This window comes from Triticum dicoccoides, chromosome 2B (genome assembly GCF_002162155.2).
Source record: "Triticum dicoccoides isolate Atlit2015 ecotype Zavitan chromosome 2B, WEW_v2.0, whole genome shotgun sequence".
In the NCBI taxonomy this organism is placed as follows: domain Eukaryota; kingdom Viridiplantae; phylum Streptophyta; class Magnoliopsida; order Poales; family Poaceae; genus Triticum; species Triticum dicoccoides.
Window position 1 is genome coordinate 69,992,332 of NC_041383.1, and position 6,842 is coordinate 69,999,173.

Below are 6,842 nucleotides of genomic sequence, written 5' to 3' on the forward strand. Positions count from 1 at the left end.
AGTGATATGAGGTGTTACCGGCTAGATCGATGTGACATCGAGTCGGGGTCCTGACAACGTATCAGCATCCCCAAGCTTAATTCCTACTCGTCCTCGAGTAGGTAAATGATAAAAGAAAGAATTTATGAAGTGTGAATGCTAGTAGTTGCACATGTTTGATCAATAATAATTTCAATCACCGTTTCTAGCATGTTTATATGTCATAACAGTAGTTCATCTCATAGAACTTTTCATGATCAAGTAACAAGTTATTCACATGTTAAAGCATAGACCATAAACTTTCCTGAAAACTAGCAAACTTCATTCTTAGTCATCGAACAATTGCAATTCATCTTATTATTAGGAAGGGTCTATGTCAGAGCTTTGATTTAAAAAACTTCACATACTCAACTATCATATAGTCTTCCACAATTGCTAACACTCACGTGATATTAATGGGTCCAAAGTTTTAATCGAACACAGAGAAAGATAGGGGCTTATAGTGTTGCCTCCAAACATATTCACCATTGGGTGATGTCAACAATAATAGTTCATGCTAACGTACATCCAGTTGGATATATATATCAGGATCGCCCTAACACAAAGTGCTTGCCAAAGGATAAAATGAAAAAGGGAAAGGTGAAGATCACCTTGACTCTTGCATAAAGTAAAAGACATAAAGTAAAAGATAGGCCCTTCGCAGAGGGAAGCAGGGATTTGCGGAGGTGCCAGAGCTCGATTTTGAAATAGAGATAAATAATTTTGAGAGGTATGATCTCATTGTCAACATAACAACCAACACTTCCCAATATCTTCCATATTACATACATTATAGGCGGTTCCCAAACAGAATGGTAAAAGTTTTTAATCCCCCTCCACCAACAATCACACTCCATGGCCATCTGAAACAACGGGGTACCGTCCATACCAACAACATTCCTGGGGGTGTTTTGTTTGCAATTATTTTTGACATCACCCAGTTACCGCCACTTTCTCGTGAATGAGGAGCAGAGTCCACTCCTCTTCAGAATAACCCACCTAACATGGAAGACACTGACAACCCCTAGTTGCTACATGAGCAATTCGGGCATACAAAACATATTATAATTTGAAGGTTTAGAGTTTGGCACATGCAAAATTACTTGGAACAGCAGGTAAATACCGCATATAGGTAGGTATGGTGGACACTCATGGCAAAAACTGGGTTTAAGGATATTGGATGCACAAGCAGTATTCCCGCTTAGTACAGATATTTAGGCTAGCAGGAGGGGGGAAGGCAAGCTCAACATGTTTGAATGATCCATGACAATATACTTTAACTGAGATGTGAGAAAACATGACCCATTACGCTGTCTTCCTTGTCCAACATCAACTCTTTAGCATGTCATACTTAATGAGTGTTCACAATTATAAAAGATGTCTATGATAATATATTTATATGTGAAATCTCTCTTCATTCAATATTCTTTCATGAATTGTTCAAATGACCAATACAATGCTTGCTAACCTCCAATAAATTTTACAACTTCTACTTCTTAGATGTAAAGTCACTACTCCCCATGGGATAAGCGAATGAAACATATATAATTTCAGATTTATGACATTCAATTCATTCAACCATTTACTCATAGGATATAAGTGAAGCACACGAGTAAATGACAAACTACTCCAAAAAGATATAAGTGAAGATCAATGAGTAGTTAAATAATTATGTAGCCATGTGAAGATTCTCTCTCATTAAATAATTTCAGATCTTGGTATTGTATTCAAACAGCAAGCAAAGCAAAACAAAATGACATTGCAAGGATAGCACAACTCATGTGAAGAAGCAAAAACATAGGTTCGACCGATACTAACCGATAGTTGTTGAAGAAGAAAGGTGGGATGCCTACCGGGGCATCCCCAAGCTTAGATGCTTGAGACTTCTTGAAATATTATCTTGGGGTGCCTTGGGCATCCCCAAGGTTGAGCTTTTGTGTCTCCTTAATTCCTTTCATGTCACGGTTTCCTGAATCTCGAAAGCTTCATCCACACCAAACTCAACAAGACACTACTACAAAAAGGGCTTCTAGTGGCGCACCTGTTTTCGCTACTAATGGCGCACTACAGGTGTGCCACTAGCACCACGCCATTAGATTTTTTTCTAATGGCGCACCTGTGGTGCACCATTAGTATCTGGCATACTAATGGCGCACCCGCTGGTGCGCCATTAGTATCTGGTATACTAATGGCGCACCACATAGAAGCGCGCCATTAGTAACAATATTTTTTCAAAAAATATTCAGTTTTTTTTAAAAAAAATTCAATTTCTTTCCTTTTTTTCTTAATCTCAGTTCACTATGGCTTAATCTCGGGTCAATATGCTTAATCTCAGGTCAACTCGCACTCCATGGTCAAACTTCCCGAAAGGTCACCCATCCTCACACTACTCCAGCCCAAGCACGCTTAACTTCAGAATTCTATCCAACCCCAGCAACAGCTCACTTCACAGGCACTTATCTAGCATATCAATCCTATTATACCTTGTTGATGTGTAGGACTTTTTCATGTTCGTGACAATGATGAAATTTTGAAAAAAAATTCAAACTTCCCGGTCTTATTACGTATCATTTTTTGAAAAAAAATTAAAAAAAATTTCAAAACCAATTTTTTCCTGTTACTAGTAGCGCACCACATCCACGGTGCGCCACTAGTAAGTTTGAAATTTTTTGAATTTTTTTGCCTCTAGATCTTGAAAGCCCCGTAACTTTTTTTCTGTTAGGTTTTTGGGGATTTTAAAAATGTTTAACGGGATTCCCCCCGTTAAATTTGGATGTAACTTTTCGAGTAGATGATTTTTCATATAGAAAACTTTTTCATCCGAGTTCGTATGCAAATAAAGTCGAAATTCATATTTGTAAATTTTCCCAACAACTAAACCACATATCACATGGGAAACTTATTTTCTTTTATTTTTTTGACATTTCCATCATTTTCTTTTATTTTTTTTAAACTGAAAAGGTGATCCAACGGGGGGGGTGCATTCGGGAACTTCTGGGCCATGTTAGTAATGGCGCACCGTGGGGTGGTGCGCCATTGATAGTTAAACTACTAATGGCGCACCACACCCACTGTCCACAGGTGCGCCATTACTAACAATTTTTTTTATTTTTTTTTATTTTTTTTCAAAACTACTAATGGCGCACGGTGGGTGTGGTGCGCCATTACTATGTCAACATAGTAATGGCGCACCACACCCGCCGTGCGCCATTAGTAGTTTTGAAAAAATTAAAAAAAATTACTAATGGCGCACCGTGGGATGTGGTGCGCCATTAGTATTTTCACACTAATGGCGCACCAACACATGGTGTGCCATTAGTATTTAGTAATGGCGCACCACATCTACAGTGCGCCATTAGTGTCCATCCAATCTATAGCCCTTTTCCTAGTAGTGAGAACTCGTGAGATAAGTTAGTATAAAACAATGCAAAACCGTATCATTTTATACTTTAAAAAATTACTAACATTATTATTCAACATTTCATACTAAATGTCTCTGCATATTTAATACTCCTATCCTCAAATAGAATCATTAAACAAGCAAACATATGCAAACAATGCAAACATAACAGCAATCTGCCATAACAGTATAGTCTGTAAAGAATGCAAGATTCATCATACTTCTCTAACTCCACAAATTATAGTAAAAATACTATGCTGTAAAAGATTTATCAGAGCTCATTATGCAAAAAGTTTCAACATTATATCACTCTCTGACTTTTCTAGAGAATTTTTGCAACAGCGGTAAACTTTCTGTTTTCAAACAGCAACATGTATACTAGCAAAAAAAGCATGGTAAAGGCTATCCTTGACTTTTTATTGAAAATAAAGATGCAAAACATTATTCTAAATAACAGCAAGCAAATACTAACAAAATAAAATGACTCTCCAAGCAAAACACATATCATGTGGTGAATAAAAATATAGCTCCAAGTAAAGTTACCGATGAGCGAAGACAAAAGAGGGGATGCCTTCCGGGGCATCCCCAAGCTTAGTTGCTTGGTAGTCCTTGAATATTACCTTGGTGTGCCTTGGGCATCCCCAAGCTTAGGCTCCTGCCACTCCTTATTCCAGAGTCCATCGAATCCTTACCCAAAACTTGAAAACTTCAACCACACAAAACTCGTAAGCTCCGTTAGTATAGGAAAATAAATCACCACTTAGGTACTGTAATGAACTCATTCTAAATTCATATTGGTGTAATATCTACTGTATTCCAACTTCTCTATGTTTCATACCTTTACATAGTAGCCATAGATTCATCAAAATAAGCAAACAACACATAGAAAACAGAATCTGTCAAAAACAGAATAGTCTGTAGTAATCTGTATCAAACGTATACTTCTAGAACACCAAAAATTATGAAATAAATTGGTGGACCTGAGGAATTTGTCTATTAATCATATTCAAATATAATCAACCTAAAATCACTCTTCTATAAAAATAGGCAGCTAATCTCGTGAGCGCTAAAGTTTCTGTGTTTTACAGCAAGATCATAAAGACTTCTCCCAAGTCTTCCCAAAGGCTCTACTTGGCACTTTACTGACACAAAAGCTATAAAACATGATTACTACAGTAGAATAATCATGTGGACACACAAAAACAGTAAGGATAAATATTGGGTTGTCTCATCTAGCTAGGCATGATGATGGCAATGATGCTTGCATAAAAGATAAGAATTGAAACATAAAGAGAGCATCATGAAGAATATGACTAGCACATTTAAGCCTAACCCACTTCCTATGAATAGGGAATTTCTGAGCAAACAACTTATGGGAACAATAATAAACTAGCATAGTAAGGTAAAACAAGCAAATCTTTAAGATTTTAAGCACATAGGGAGAAAACTTGATATTATTGCAATTCCTACAAGCATATGTTCCTCCTTCATAATAATTTTCAGTAGCATCATGAATGAATTCAACAATATAACCATCACCTAAAGCATTCTTTTCATGATCTACAAGCATAGAATTTTTATTACTCTCCACATAAGCAAATTTCTTCTCATTCGGAATGGTAGTGGGAGCAAACTCAACAAAACGACTATCATGTGAGGCATAATCCAATTGAAAACTAAAATCATGATGAAAAGTTTCATGGTTATCATTATTATTAATAGCATACAAGTCATCACAATAATCATCATAGATAGCAACTTTGTTCTCATAATCAATTGGAACCTCTCCTGAAATAGTGGAATCATCACTAAATAAAGTTGACACTCTTCCAAATCCACTTTCATATTCATCACAACTAGCAGTGTGACCCCGCATTTGCGCGTCTAGATTCTCTACGTATATCAACATACATGATTCTCTACATGGATTTGGTCTCCAGAGAAAAGAAAACATTATTTCCATACGAACTGGATAGTATGAATATTATTTGTACATAAGCAACTCGTTTTATTATTTGGTAAGACACATTCTTCTTGGTCTATTTTCGCTATACATCATGGGTTGGCAATTAAACCAAAGTTGTCATGATACTTCACTTTTAAAAATTGTACATAAAATTCTACCAAGAACTAAATCTAAGTATTGATATTTTTCATTTATGTACGACTTTTTTCTCCATCAGCTCATCATTATCAGTGTGGTGTCTTGGCCATTTGTGCATTCAATGCTAATTACTATTTGATTATATTTAGAACTACATTTGTCGGGGAAACTGATCCACGAACACCTATGGGACCGGCGGACCGAGCCCCTTTCGGTTCGGCGGGGGGCGGAGGTCGCATGAAGAGCGGATCGAGGCGAAGCACAAGAGCAGTTTACCCGGCTTCGGAGCTCTCCGGAGAGATAACACTCCTACTGCTGCTTGTCTGATTGTATTGTGTTCTTGCTCGGGAGCGCTGAATGTTACAGTACACGTGAGCAGCTAACGAGACCGAGCGTCAGTGTTTCTACTTCGAACTGAGCCGAACGTCCTTTACGTTGCGCATGGGCCTCCTTTTATGTGCTCAAGGGGGTCACCGACAGGTGGCAACGTAAACAGGGGTAAAAACGTAAAAAGAGAGGTGGTTGGTACAGCTACCTGTACAGTGTATCCTACCTAACCCTGACGGCAGGGGACAAGGGCATTGAATGCCCGTCTGCGTCGCCCAAACAGTGCAAAAAGGGACCGTCAGGGGCGCCATCGCTCGCCACGATGGCGATCTTGTCAGCGTCGCATGCCACCGCGCACCGCTGGCTGCACAGCCTCCCGCCAGGCGTGCCTGGGCAGGCCCCCAGGGTGACACGTTGGTGGATGCGCTGGACCGTGGGCACAGAGTGGCCGCTTGCCACGGCAAGTGCCTTGCCGCGGTCGTTGTCTTGTCGCGTCCGGAAGCTTGTCGCTCACCGGGCCTTGCCGGGACGCATGGTGCGTCACGGCAAGTTCCTTGAGATGCCTTGGTTGGCCTTCCCGGCAAGCTCCTCTTGCCGGGGCCTTGTCTTCTTGGCTTGAATGCTTTGTTCTTGAATGGCTTCAAAGGGACCAAAGAGGACCCTGGCGGCCACCCGGCAAGCCCTTGCCGCGGGGCGCTGCAACTGCCCGTGCACAAGTTCGGGGTACTAGGGTACCCCTACTCTAGTACACCGACAGGAGCCCCCGGGCCTGGGCCACACACGGTGCCGAGCGCTGTTGGGCCAGGCCCAAAACAGGGCACGGGCACACGCGGCCTGGGCCACGCCGTATCTTACTCCGTATCCACCGCGCCCTCCCCAACGGCACACGTCGAATGCGGCATCGTGGGAGAGATCGTAGGTGAATTCTTTATTCGGAAGGGCGAAACGTCCGCCCCCTCCCTCTTTATAAGCAGGGGAAACAGGGGCAGTTCG